Genomic DNA, 13,690 nt, shown 5'->3' on the forward strand with positions numbered 1-13,690 from the left:
CCTGTAATCCCAGCACTTTGGGAGGCCGAGATGGGCGGATCACGAGGTCAGGAGATCGAGACCATCCTGGCTAATACGGTGAAACCCTGTCTCTACTTAAAAATACAAAAAACTAGCCGGGAGAGGTGGCGGGCGCCTGTAGTCCCAGCTACTCGGGAGGCTGAGGCAGGAGAATGGCGTGAACCCGGGAGGCGGAGCTTGCAGTGAGCTAAGATCCGGCCACTGCACTCCAGCCTGGGTGGCAGAGCAAGACTCCGTCTCAAAAAAAAAAAAAACTAAAAACATCAACCTCCAAAACTGGAGATCTTTCTCTGGTGCTAAAAGGTTTAAAAAACAAAGAGATGGAATTACACTGCATATAGAGGTTTTTAATCAAATCACTTATTAAAGAAACCTCAATACAACTCTCTTACAAAACGCATTAAGCCCAAATGGTTGCAGTAAAACTTATTATTAATGTATGAACACTAGTTCACAAAATACATGTCCTGGCAAAGAACAAACTGAGCCCGATTTGCTCCACAAGTTGTTCATGGCAGCCACCGGTTTTGGCTATTTAACAAGCTTCTAAATCATAATACACACGTCAGGCTGTCTAGAATAACAGGAGAGACTACAACAGTACTTCCACAAACGAAAAAAGTCAGGGTCATCTGAAAGACAAGAAAAACAATGGTGTGATATATGCCTTACCTCCCTGGGCGCACACTCTAAAAAAAATCGTATAAATGATGATAGTTGTAACAGTGGCTAAGTGATTTTTATTTTGTCTCATTTAGTCTCCACAATAACCCTGTAAAGGGGTCACTGCCACTCACTGCTGCTTTAGTGATAAGAAAACTGAGGCACCTGGAAATGAAGACTCTTGACCTCAGATCAAAAGATAGCAGGGCCAAGATTTGAACCCAGGCTGACTAGTTCAGAACACTTCTGTTATGCTCCCCACAGAAGCTTCACTGCCTCTCTCCTGCCAGGTCCTTCTATACTCTCAAAGGCTTTCCCTTCAATCCAATTAACAAATTCCCCATAAACCCTGTACTGCCACTGATGGCTTCCAACTTCTGTGCACCACTGCTGCTCCCCAGCTTCTGCTGCCATGCTCCACCCTAAGATTTGGAAAGTCAAAGACAACAGTTGATAAAAGTTTCTTAGGCGCTAAGAGAAGCAAAATAAGTCACCTCATATAAGCAGAATTCACGCCGATTGCCACTGGAATGCAAGCCGGCCTCAGCTCCAGCCCAAAAAAAAAAGTGAGAACTCTAATATTCCCGTAGGAGACAAATTTGAACTATCCCTTTTTTGGCCACCAGGCTGGAAAGAACGGAAACGATACTAACATTTACAGAGTGGCAGCCACATGCGCCCTAGGAGAAGACAGAACCAGGCCAATGGGGACTGGATGGGGGGGAAGGGCACACAGGAGTTTCGGGAAAATAAATACAAATAATGGGGTTCATACGACCAAAAGGCAAAGAGTAGGGAGTGGCCGCCCCCAGGCCGACTGCAAGAAAAAGTGGCGTTATGAGCTGCTCTGGAGAGAAAGCGATCCAGAGCCTCGGGAGCTAGGCCGGGGCCAGGGGAAGCCCTGAAGGGCGGGGAGGGGGAGGAGCCGGAGGGAGTGGAGCCCGCTCAGAAGAGGCCAGGGTGTAAGCGCGGGGGAGCGACTCCGCGCCAGGCCTTCCCCGAGCCCTTGACCAAGCAGCTGGGGAAAAAAGATAGAGACGAAACCACTGGAGCCGGTTAAGCTGCCCTAACTTCCATCAGAGGCGCTCACTCACCTGGGCCTACCACAGCGATCGCAGCTGCAGCTCGCAACGGCACAACCAGCCCGAACCTCGCCCCCGCCCCACAGCGCGCCCAGCGTCTCCGCTCTCCGACGGCGGCGACGGCGTAGACCCGCTGCCTCCTGGGAAATGTAGTCCTACGCCCGCCTCTCTTGGCCGACTTGGCTGCCACCAGAACTACCTTTTCCAAAAGACAAGGCGACCGTTGGGCCCGCCGCTTTGCGTCACGCGCTCGGTTGTCGGCAGTCACGTGGATTGCTCGGGTCCATTCCCCTCCCCCCGCCTGGGTGGCCTGGAGATGGAGGAGGGCGGTGAACGGAAGGGGCGGGGGCGTTGCTGACGCCACTGCCCCCACCATTTTGGAACCGGCCTGCAGGGAGAGTCTGAACCCCACCCACTCCGGGCCAGCTTACCTGATCGAAAAGCTTCCGAGTTGGTAGTCTGCCGATTTTGGGTCTCTGCTGTATCCCCTTCCGCTTTGTGACCTTGAGCAAATGCATCCCTCCTCTCTAAACCTGTTTCCTCCCCTTTGAAATGAGACTCGTAATTTCCACCCCACAGGATTTTTGCGAGGCTCCGACAAAGTAAGGCACAGGAAAGCCTCAAGCACCCTGAAGGCGCAACGCAAATGGAGGGGTTGGTTTGGTTTCGTTTTTTTAAATTTTAATTGTGTGCCCTCATTCGGAGACCCAGAAGCCGCCGCTCCCCAGCCCGCCTTCTGTAACTATGATTTTCTGACTAGCCTCCTGGGAAGCTTGTTAAAATGGATGCTACTTCGGTATTGAACCCGAAGTTTACTGGGGAGTGTATCCCTGCAATCTACATTTTAAACCAACATCTCGGGTGATTCTTACCCACCTACAAGTTTGAGAATCCCAGCGTTTATCAGTTTTAGACGGGCTAGTTTCCTCCGGAATTTCTGCTCTAGTGCCTTTGAACATTTAAGACCCATCTCGTATGTCACCTGTGATGCTTTCAAAGTTGACTAGCTCCTCCCTGTGCCTGTGTTCCCACCTAAGTTTGCATCTTACTCTATAAGCCTTCCCCGACCAGACTGTGAGCTCTCTGAGAGCCGAGATCAGTTTTGATGGATTTCTGCACCTCCAGAGAAAAGTAGACAAAGTACACATCAATGAATAAAGAAATCAATGCTCCTCCTAAGAGAAAAGCTGCAAGGCTCAACTCGAGTCGCAGACCACGGCACATCAGCCCTTGCCCTCAGTGGTTTCGGCAGCATTCCTTCACACGGCTTACTCTTTCTTCCTTCTTTGAGCACTTCCTGTGGTCCACGTACTGCGTAGTGCTTCTTAAAACGTTCTAATTTAATTGTTTTTTGTTTTTTTGAGATTCTCCCTACATGGCCCCGGCTTGAGCGCACTGGTGCGATCTCGGCTCACTGCAACCTCTGCCTCCCAGGTTCAAGCGATTCTCCTGCCTCAGCCTCATGAGTAGCTGATTTTACGGCCATATGCGACCACCCGGCTAATTGTTGTACTTTTTGTGGAAACGGGGTTTCGCCATGTTGGCCAAGCTGATCTCGGACTCCTGACCTCGAGTGATCCACCTGCCTCGGCCTCCCAAAGTGCTGGGATTTCAGGCTGGAACCACGGGGCTGAGTCAATTTAATTTTAAATTCAAAGATTTTCTGGGTATCTACTGTAATACCATGCCCAGTGTAAAATACTGGGAACATGGTAGTAAACTAGATGGATACCAAAATACCTAATTTGCTCCCCTTTTAAGAAATACAGGCATATGCCAGAAACGGTAGCTCACCGTTTAGGAGAATGCTGTGACAGATCTGATCCTCTTTCTAGGCCACAAAAACTTTCTCCATATCAGCAATAAGGCTGTTTTGCCTTCTTATCATTCATTTATTTCCTGGAATTGCACTTTTTTTTTCTTTCTTTCTTTCTTTCTTTTTTTTTTTTTTTTTGAGATAGAGCCTTGCTCTGTTGCCCAGGCTAGAGTGCAGTGGCGCAATTTCAGCTCACTGCCACTTCCGCCTCCCACGTTCAAGCAGTTCTCCTGCTTCAGCCTCCCAAGTAGCTGGGATTACAGGCGCCCGCCACTGTGCTTGGCTAATTTTAGTATTTTTAGTAGAAACAGTGTTTCACCATCTTGGCCAGGCTGGTCTCAAACTCCTGACCTCGTGATCCACCAGCCCCTGCCTCCCAAAATGCTGGGATTACAGGTGTGAGCTACCACGCCCAGCCTGGAGTTGCACTTTTAATTTCTTTTTTTTGTTTTTTGTTTTTTTTTTTTTTTGAGATGGAGTCCCGCTCTGTCTCCCAGATTGGAGTGCAGTGGAGTGATCTCAGCTCACTGCAAGCTCTGCCCCCCCGGGTTCACGCCATTCTCCTGCCTCAGCCTCCTGAGTAGCTGGGATTACAGGCATGTGCCCCCAAGCCCAGCTAATTTTTTTTGCATTTTTAGTAGGGACGGGGGTTTCACCGTGTTAGCCAGGGTGGTCTCGATCTCCTGACCTCATGATCCACCCGCCTTGGCCTCCCAAAGTGCTGGGATTACAGGCGTGAGCCACCATGCCTGACATTTTTTTTTTTTCTTTTTTTGAGACGGAGTCTGGCTCTGTCGCCCAGGCTGGAGTGCAGTGGCACAATCTGGGCTCACTGCAAGCTCCGCCTCCTGATTTCAAGCGATTCTCCTGCCTCAGCCTCCCAAGTAGCTGGGACTGCAGGCGCCTGCCACCACATCTGGCTAATTTTTGTATTTTTTTTTTCAGTAGAGACAGGGTTTCACCATGTTGGCCAGGCTGGTCTCGAACTCCTGACCTGAAGTGATCCACCCACTTCGGCATCCCAAAGTGCTGGGATTACAGGTATGAGCCACAGTGCCTGGCCTAATTTCTTTCAAGAACTTTTTCTTTGCATTTGCAACTTGGCTAATTGACACAAGTGGCCCAGCTTTCTGCCTGTCTAGGCTTTTGACATCCCTTCCTCACTAAGCTTAATCATTTCTAGCTTTTGATTTAAAGTGAGAGATATGGGCTGGGCGCAGTGGCTCACACCTGTAATCCCAGCACTTTGGGAGGCCAAGACGGGTGGATCACGAGGTCAGGAGATCGAGACCATCCTGGCTAACACGGTGAAACCCCGTCTCTACAAAAAAATACAAAAAACTCGCCGGGCGAGGTGGCGGGCGCCTGTAGTCCCAGCTACTCCGGAGGCTGAGGCAGGAGAATGGCGTGAACCTGGAAGGCGGAGCTTGCAGTGAGCTGAGATCTGGCCACTGTACTCCAGCCTGGGCGACAGAGCCAGACTCTGTCTCAAAATAAATAAATAAATAAATAGAGAGATATGAACAGTTAGAGGCCATTGTAGGATTTTATAGGGTTATTAATTGACCTATTGTCAATATTGTTGTGTCTCAGGCAACAGGGAACGGGGAGACTGGAGGAGAAGGAGAGAAACAGGGAATGGCCAGTTGGTGGAGCAGTCAGTACACACACAACACTTACTAAGTTCACACAACACTTATTAAATTCACTTACTAAGTTCATCGGTGCAGTATGTCGCACTGCCAAACAATTACAATACTAACATAACTGATGTTAATTGATAGGAATATCGCTGATCACTATAACAGGTATAATAATAATGAAAAAGTTTGAAATATTGCAAGAATTACCAAAATGTGACAGGGACATAAAGTGAGCACATGCCTTTGGAAAAATGGTGCCAATAGACTTGCTTGACATGGGTTGCCACAAACTCGCAGTTTATAAAAAACAATGCCATATCTACAAAGCACAATAAAACAGGATCTATCTTGGATCTGCTCTAACCTCTCTACCAACCTCTGCCCCTTCCCTGGCCCAGAAACTTACCCCAATGTTCCAGTCTCTGTCCTCTCCTCTCCTTATTCAGCCTCTCTCCCTGAGTGACCTCTCCTCTTGAGTGATGTGACATCCTCAGGTAGCTTTAACATCTCTTATTTTTAATTTTTTATTTTTTATTGTATATATTTATTTATTTATTTTTGAGATGGAGTCTCGCTCTGTCGCCCAGGCTGGAGTGCAGTGGCGCAATCTCGGCTCACTGCAAGCTCCACCACCTGGGTTCTGCCTTTCTCCTGCCTCAGCCTCCCAAGTAACAGGGACTACAGGCGCCCGCCACCTCGCCCAGCTAATTTTTTGTATATTTAGTAGAGATGGGGTTTCACCATGTTAGCCAGGATGGTCTGGATCTCCTGACCTCATGATCCACCCACCCGCCTCAGCCTCCCAAAGTTCTGGGATTACAGGCGTGAGCCACCGCACCCGGCCTATTTTTTATTTTTTGAGATGGAATCTCGCTCTGTCACCCAGGCTGGAGTGCAGTGGCACAATCTCAGCTCACTGCAAACTTCGCCTCCCAGGTTCACGCTATTCTCCTGCCTCAGCCTCCCGAGTAGCTGGGACTACAGGCACCCACCACCATGCCTGGCTAATTTTTTGTGTTTTTAGTAGAGACAAGGTTTCACCGTGTTAGCCAGGATGGTCTCAAATCTCACTCTGTCACCCAGGCTGGAGTGCAGTGGCGCCATCTCGGCTCACTGCAAGCTCTGCCTCCTGGGTTCACACCATTCTCCTGCCTCAGCCTGCGGAGTAGCTGGGACTACAGGCACCTACCACCACGCGCGACTAATTTTTTGTATTTTTAGTAGAGACAGGGTTTCACCCTTAGCCAGGATGGTCTTGATCTCCTGACCTTGTGATCTGCCCACCTTGGTCTCCCAAAGTTCTGGGATTATAGGCGTCAGCCACCGCACCCGGCCACTTTAGCATCTGTTTTAAGCACCTTATTCCCTTATCTACATCTTAGATTCAACTCACTTAGTTCCAGATATATAGGAGCCACCATACTCCGATTTCCCACTGGTATCTCAAATTCACCCTGCCAGAAACCAAACTCTTCTTCCTTCCAATACAGCATTACCTAGTTAGGTGTGTATTTAATTGTATGTCTGCATTCTCCATGAGGCTTTGAGTTCCTCTCAAAGCAGAGAAAACTGTATCACTTCATTCATTTGGTGGGCACATACCATGAGTCAGGCCCTGTACTATGATGCTCAGGAAAAAAAAGAGTAAACAAAACAGATGTGGTCCCTTCCCTCACAGAGCTTACCTCCAACTGGGGAGATAGCCTCAAGAAGTCTGTCGCATGCATAATTAATTACTAATGGCATGAGTGCAATACAGGAAGAGTATATGGTATATGCTATGATAGCACAGAACAGAGGTCAGCAAACTAAACCTATGGGCCAATTCTGGCCCATCTCCTGTTTTCATATGGCCAGAAACTAGGATTACTTTTACATTTTTATTTACTTGTTTGTTTTTGAGACAGAATCTGGCTCTGTCCCCCAGACTGGAGTGCAGTGGCGTGATCACAGCTCACTGCAGCCTTAACCTCCTGGGCTCAAGCGATCCTCCTACCTTAGCCCCCAAAGTAGCTGGGACCACAGGCATGCACCACTATGCTCAGCTAATTTTTTTTTTTTTTTTTTTTTTGAGACGGAGTCTTGCTTTGTCACCCAGGCTGGAGTGCAGTGGCACAATCTCGGCTCACTGAAGCCTCTGCCTCCCAGGTTCAAGCGATTCTCCTGCCTCAGCCTCCTGCGTAACTGAGATTACAGGTGCCCGCCAGCACGCCTGGCTAATTTTTGTATTTTTAGTAGAGATGGGGTTTCACCATATTGGCCAGGCTAGTCTCAAACTCCTGACCTTGTGATCCGCCTACCTTGGCATTCCAGAGCACTAGGATTAGAGGTGTGAGCCACCGCATCCGGCATTTTTTTTTTTTTTTTTTTGAGACGGAGTCTTGCTATTTCACCCAGGCTAGAGTGTAGTGGTGTGATCTCCACTCACTGCAACCTCCACGTCCCAGTTCAAGAGAGTCTCCTGCCTCTGTCTCCTGAGTAGCTGGGATTACACACCACCACACCCAGCTAATTTTTGTATTTTTAGTATAGACAGGGGTTTCACCATGTTGGCCGGGCTGGTCTTAAACTGTTGACCTCAGGTGATCCACCTGCCTCAGCCTTTCAAAATGTTGGGATTACAGGCGTGAGCCACCGCGCCCAGCTGGTTTTTTCTTTTTAATTTTTTGTAGAGACAGGGTCTCACTGTATTGTCCAGGCTGGTCTCAAACTCCTGGGCTAAAGCAGTCCTCCTGCTTAGGCCTTCCAAAGTGCTAGGATTTCAGGTATGAGTCACCATGCCCAGCCTATTTTTACATTTTTTAATGGTTAAGGGAAAAAAAAAGAAAATTTTATTGGCTGGGCGTGATGGTTTATGCCTGTAATCCCAGCATTTTGGGAGGCCGAGGCAGGTGGATCACCTGGGGTCAGGAGTTTGTGACTAGTCTGACCAACATGGAGAAACCCCATCTCTACTGAAAAGAAAAATTGGCCCGGCGTGGTGGCTCATGCCTGTAATCCCAGCTACTCAGGAGGCTGAGACAGAAGAATTGCTTGAATCCCGGGAGGCGGAGGTTGCGGTGAGCCGAGATCGTGCCACTGCACTACAGCCTGGGCAACAAGAGCAAAACTCTGTCTCAAAAAAAAAAAAAAAAAAGGAAAACTTTCTTTTTGTGACACGCAGAAAGTGTATGAAATTCAAAGTTCAGCGTCCAAAAATGCATTCTTGTTACTGTCTATGGCTGCTCTGACTGCAGAGTAGAGTGGTTGCAACAGAGACTCTGTGGTCTGCAAAGCCTACAATATGTATGATTCACCCCTTACAGAAAAGGCTTGCTGAGTTGGTGTAGAATCTGGAGGTCCCATTCTAGGCTAGAAGTTTAGGGGATGCTTCCCTAAGGGAATGACCCGTAAACAATATAGTTAGCCAGGCCAAGAATTGGGGAAGAGCATTCCAGACAGAAGGAACAGCACATGGAAAAGCACTGTGGCCTGAAGGAACATGGCACATCCTAAGTGTTGTTAGGCCTGCCATTGACTCTGGAGTGTAATAGGAGGAGAAGCACAATAAGGTTGGCGAGGTCCTAAGCAGCCAGATCCCACTGGGTCTGACAGTCCAAATTGAGGATATTGGATTTTATTCTGAGAACAATGGGAAACCATTGAAAGGTTTATAAGCAAGGGAGGGACGTGATTCTCATTTCCTTTTTTATTTTTATTTTACTTTTTTTTTTTTTTTGAGACAGAGTTTTGCACTTGTTGCCCAGGCTGGAGTGCAATGGTGCGATCTTGGCTCATTGCAATCTCCACCTCCCAGGTTCAAGCGATTCTCCTGCCTCAGCCTCCTGAGTAGCTGGGGTTACAGACATGTGCAACCATGCCTGGCCTAATTTTTTTGTATTTTTAGTAGAGACGGAGTATCACCATGTTGGTCAGGCTGGTCTTGAACTCTTGACCTCAGGTGATCCACCCACCTCAGCCTCTCAAAGTGCTGGGATTACAGGCATAAGCCACTGAGCCTGGCTCGCATTTCCTTTTCTAAAGGATTACTGTGGTATAATGTGAGAAAGGATTAGGGCAAACTAGAGTGAAAGTGGGGAGACCAGTAAGGAAGTTATATCACAGTATTCCAGATGAGATGGGACAATGGCATGGTCTAGTGTATTCTCAGTGGGGATGAAGAAAAGTGGGAAGATTCAAAAGAGAGAGGACATTTAGGAGATCATATCTACTGGTCTTGGTGATCAGCTGGCTGAGAAAGGGCAGAAGGAGTCAACTCCCTAGCCCACGCTGCTTATACAGGTTTTACCACATTCATCACAATGTGTTGAAATCTCCCATCTGCGCCACCTACAGAAAGCCAACTCCTGAAGGGCAACAACTAGTTTGTTCTTTGTCTTCCTAGAACCCAGCAGTTGGCTAAGCATGGAGTTGACAGCAGTAGGTACGTGTATGTATGGACTTTCCTTAGCTCTTTCCTGTTTCTGTTAGGAGCCCTTCCCTGCCCTGCCCTGCCCTCCCTTCCCCTCCCCACCTCCCCTCCCCTTCCCCGCCTCCCCTCCCCACCTCCCTTCCCCTCCCTGCCTCCCCTCCCCTCTTCCCCTCCCATCCCTGCCTCCTCTTCCCTCCCCTTCCCTCCCCTCCCCTCCCCTCCCCTCCCCTTCCCTTCCCTTCCCTTCCCTGACAGAGTTTGGCTCTTGTTGCCCAGGCTGAAGTGCAGTGGTGCGATCTTGGCTCACTGCAACCTCCGCCTCCTGGGTTCAAGCGATTCTCCTGCCTCAGCCTCCAGAGCAGCTGGGATTACAGGCGCCCACCACCACGCCCGGCTAATTTTTTGTATTTTTAGTAGAGACAGGGTTTCTCTATGTTGGCCACGCTGGGCTCAATCTCCTGACCTCAGGCGATCCACCTGCCTCAGCCTCCCAAAATGCTGGGATTACAGATGTGAGCCACCACGCCCGGTCAGGAGTTCTTCCGTCTTTCTGATCGCCCAGCTTCAAAATCTCAGAGGAATCTTAGCTTCCTCCTTCTATATTTTTTTGTTTGTTTGTTTGTTTGTTTGTTTGTTTGTTTTTGAGACAGAGTCTCGCTCTGTCGCCCAGGCTGGAGTGCAGTGGCCGGATCTCAGCTCACTGCAAGCTCCGCCTCCCGGGTTTACGCCATTCTCTCGCCTCAGCCTCCCGAGTAGCTGGGACTACAGGCGCCCGCCATCTCGCCCGGCTAATTTTTTGTATATTTTAGTAGAGACGGGGTTTCACCGTGTTAGCCAGGATGGTCTCGATCTCCTGACCTCGTGATCCGCCCGTCTCGGCCTCCCAAAGTGCTGGGATTACAGGCTTGAGCCACCGCGCCCGGCCTTCTTTTTCTTTTTGAGACATGGTCTCACCGTGTCTCCCAGGCTGGAGTACAGTGGTGTGATCACAACTCACTGCAGCCACAACCTCTTAGGTTTAAGCAATCTTCCCACCTCAGCCTCCCTAGTAGCTGGGAACACAGGCGCATGCCACTAGGCCCAGTTAATTTTTTTTTTTATTTTTTGGTAGAGACAGAGTCTCTCTATGCTTCCCAGGCTGGTCTTGAACTCCTGGGCTCAAGTGATCCTCCTGCCTTGGCTTCCCAACGTGTTGGGATTACAGGAGCGTACCACTATGCAGAGACAGGGTATCACTTTGTTGCCCAGGCTGGTTTTGAACTCCTAGGCTCAAGCAATCCTCCCTCCTCAGCCCCCGAGAGTGCCAGGATTACATCATGAACCACCGCACCTGGCCCGTCTCAAAATGTTTTTAAAATTCCAACACTTAGACCACATGTCAAACCAAGCAAATCACAGTCTCTGGATGGATCACAGGCATCACTATTTTTTTTTGAAGTTGATTCAGGTGATTCCAATGCACAGATACATTTGGGGGGAACCACTGCCAAAAGCTTCCATCTTTTTGCTTCCAAAACTGATACTTTAAAATTATATATATATATATATATATATATTTTTTTTTTTTTTTTTTTTTTTTTTTTTTTTGAGACGGAGTCTTGCTCTGTCACCCAGGCTGGAGCGCAGTGGTACAATCTCGGCTCACTGCAACCTCCACCTCCTTGGTTCAAGCAATTCCCCTGCCTCAGCTCCTGAGTAGCTGAGATTACAGGTGCACGACACTACATCCAGCTAATTATTTTGTATTTTAGTAGAGATAGGGTTTCACCATGTTCGCCAGGCTGGTCTCGAACTTCTGACCTCAGGCAATCCACCCGCCTCAGCCTCCCAAAGTGTTGGGATTACAGGCGTGAGCCACCGTACCCAGCCTATACTTTTAAAATAATTTTATATAGAGATGAAGTCTCACTATGTTGCCTAGGCTGGTCTCGAACTACTGAGTTCAAGTGATCCTCCTGCCTTAGCCTCCCAAAGTGCTGAGATTAAAGGCATAAGCTACACACCCAGCCTCCAAGGCTAACACTTCTATAAAGCAGAGATTCTCCCTCTAGCTGCCCATTAATCCCCCTGGGAATCGATTTTTTTTTTTTTTTTTTTTTTTTGAGGCGGAGTCTCGCTCTGTCGCCCGGACTGGAGTGCAGTGGCCAGATCTCAGCTCACTGCAAGCTCCGCCTCCCGGGTTTCCGCCATTCTCCTGCCTCAGCCTCCCGAGTAGCTGGGACTACAGGCGCCCGCCACCTCGCCCGGCTAGTTTTTGTATTTTTTAGTAGAGACGGGGTTTCACCGCATTAGCCAGGATGGTCTCGATCTCCTGACCTCGTGATCCGCCCGTCTCGGCCTCCCAAAGTGCTGGGATTACAGGCTTGAGCCACCGCGCCCGGCCGGGAATCGATTTTACCAAAAATCCCCACGTCCATGTTCATGCTCCACCTCCCAGATTCTGATCTATTTGGTATGGGCTGGGGCCCCAGTAATGGCATTTTTATTTGTTTGTTCATTTTTTTGAGATGGAGTTTTGCTCTGTTGCCCAGGCCAGAGTACAATGACACAATCTCAGCTCACCGCAACCTCTGCCCCCGGGTTCAATCAATTCTCCTGCCTCAGCCTCCTGAGTAGCTGGGACTACAGACGCGTGCCCCCATGCCTGGCTAATTTTTGTATTTTTAGTAAAGTTGGAGTTTCACTACATTGGCTAGCCTGGTCTTGAACTCCTGACCTTGTGATCCACCCGCCTCAGACTCCCAAAGTGCTGGGACTACAGGCGCGTGCCACCATGCCCGGCTAATTTTTGTATTTTTAGTAAAGTCGGGGTTTCACTATATTGGGCAGCCTAGTCTTGAACTCCTGACCTTGTGATCCACCCGCCTTAGATTCCCAAAGTGCTGGGATTATAGGCGTGAGCCACCGTGCCTGGCCCAGTAATAGCATTTTTAAAATGCTGACCTACGCCAGGTACGGTGGCTCACGCCTGTAATCCCAACACATAGGGAGGCCAAGGCAGGAGGATCACCTGAGCCCAGGAGTTCAAGACCAGCCTGAACAACGTAGTGAGCCTCTATTCGCTACAAAAAAAAAAAATTTTTTTTTTTTTGAGACGGAGTCTCGCTCTGTCACCCAGGCTGGAGTGCAGTGGCACCATCTCGGTTCACTGACAGCTTTGCCTCCCGTGTTCATGCCATTCTCCTGCCTCTGCCTCTGGAGTAGCTGGGACTACAGGCGCCCGCCACCACACCTGGCTAATTTTTTGTAATTTTTATTTTTATTTATTTTAAATTTTTTTTTTTAATTTTTAATTTTTAAAATTTTTTTGTGACGGAGTTTCGCTCTGCTGCCCAGGCTGGAGTGCAGTGGTGCGATCTTGGCTCACTGCAAGCTCTGCCTCCCGAGTTCACGCCATTCTCCTACCTCAGCCTCCCGAGTAGCTGTGGACTACCATCACGCCCGGCTAATTTTTTTTTGTAATTTTAGTGGAGACGGGGTTTCACCGTGTTAGCCAGGATGGTCTCGATCTCCTGACCTCGTGATCCGCCCGCCTCGGCCTCCCAACGTGCTGGGATTACAGGCGTGAGCCACCGCGCCCTGCCCAAAAATTTTTTTAAAAGGCTGGGCTCGGTGGCTCACGCTTGTAATCCCAGCATGTTGGGAGGCCAAGCCGCGCGGATCACGAGGTCAGGAGATCGAGACCATCCTGGCTAACACGGTGAAACCCTGTCTCCACTAAAAATACAAAAAATTCTCTGGGCATGTTGGCAGGCGCCTGTAGTCCCAGCTACTCTGGAGGCTGAGGCAGGAGAAAGGCATGAGCCCGGGAGGCACAGCTTGCAGTGAGCCGACATCATGCCACTGCACTCCAGTCTGGGTGACAGAGTGAGACTCCCTCTCAAAAAAAAAAAAAAAAAAAAAAATCAGCCTGGCCAACATGGTGAAACCCCATCTCTACTAAAAAATACAAAAATTAGCCAGGTGTGGTAGCTCGTACCTGTAATCCCAGCTACTCAGAAAGCAGAAGAATTGTTTGAACCTGGGAGGAGATTGCAGCAAGCCAAGACCGTGC

At 49.1% G+C, this 13,690-nt stretch overlaps 1 protein-coding gene across 4 annotated transcripts in view; it reads right to left on the minus strand.

Moving 5' to 3' along the window:
* The window catches only part of THRAP3 (thyroid hormone receptor associated protein 3), a 98,507-nt gene that overhangs the window by 81,486 nt on the left and 3,331 nt on the right, over positions 1 to 13,690 (minus strand). For 2 of the 4 annotated variants that reach the window (XM_033227104.1, XM_033227100.1), the window contains exon 1: positions 1,779 to 1,976. The exons of 1 other annotated variant lie outside the window; for it this stretch is intronic. The gene's annotated coding sequence lies outside the window, so the exon portion shown is untranslated. Of the gene's footprint in view, positions 1 to 1,778; positions 1,977 to 13,690 lie in introns of those variants that run through there. One more of the 4 variants, XM_033227103.1, reaches the window with a different exon arrangement.

The sequence above is a fragment of the Trachypithecus francoisi genome, unplaced genomic scaffold (genome assembly GCF_009764315.1).
Source record: "Trachypithecus francoisi isolate TF-2019V2 unplaced genomic scaffold, Tfra_2.0 Lachesis_group12, whole genome shotgun sequence".
Classification (NCBI taxonomy): Eukaryota; Metazoa; Chordata; class Mammalia; order Primates; family Cercopithecidae; genus Trachypithecus; species Trachypithecus francoisi.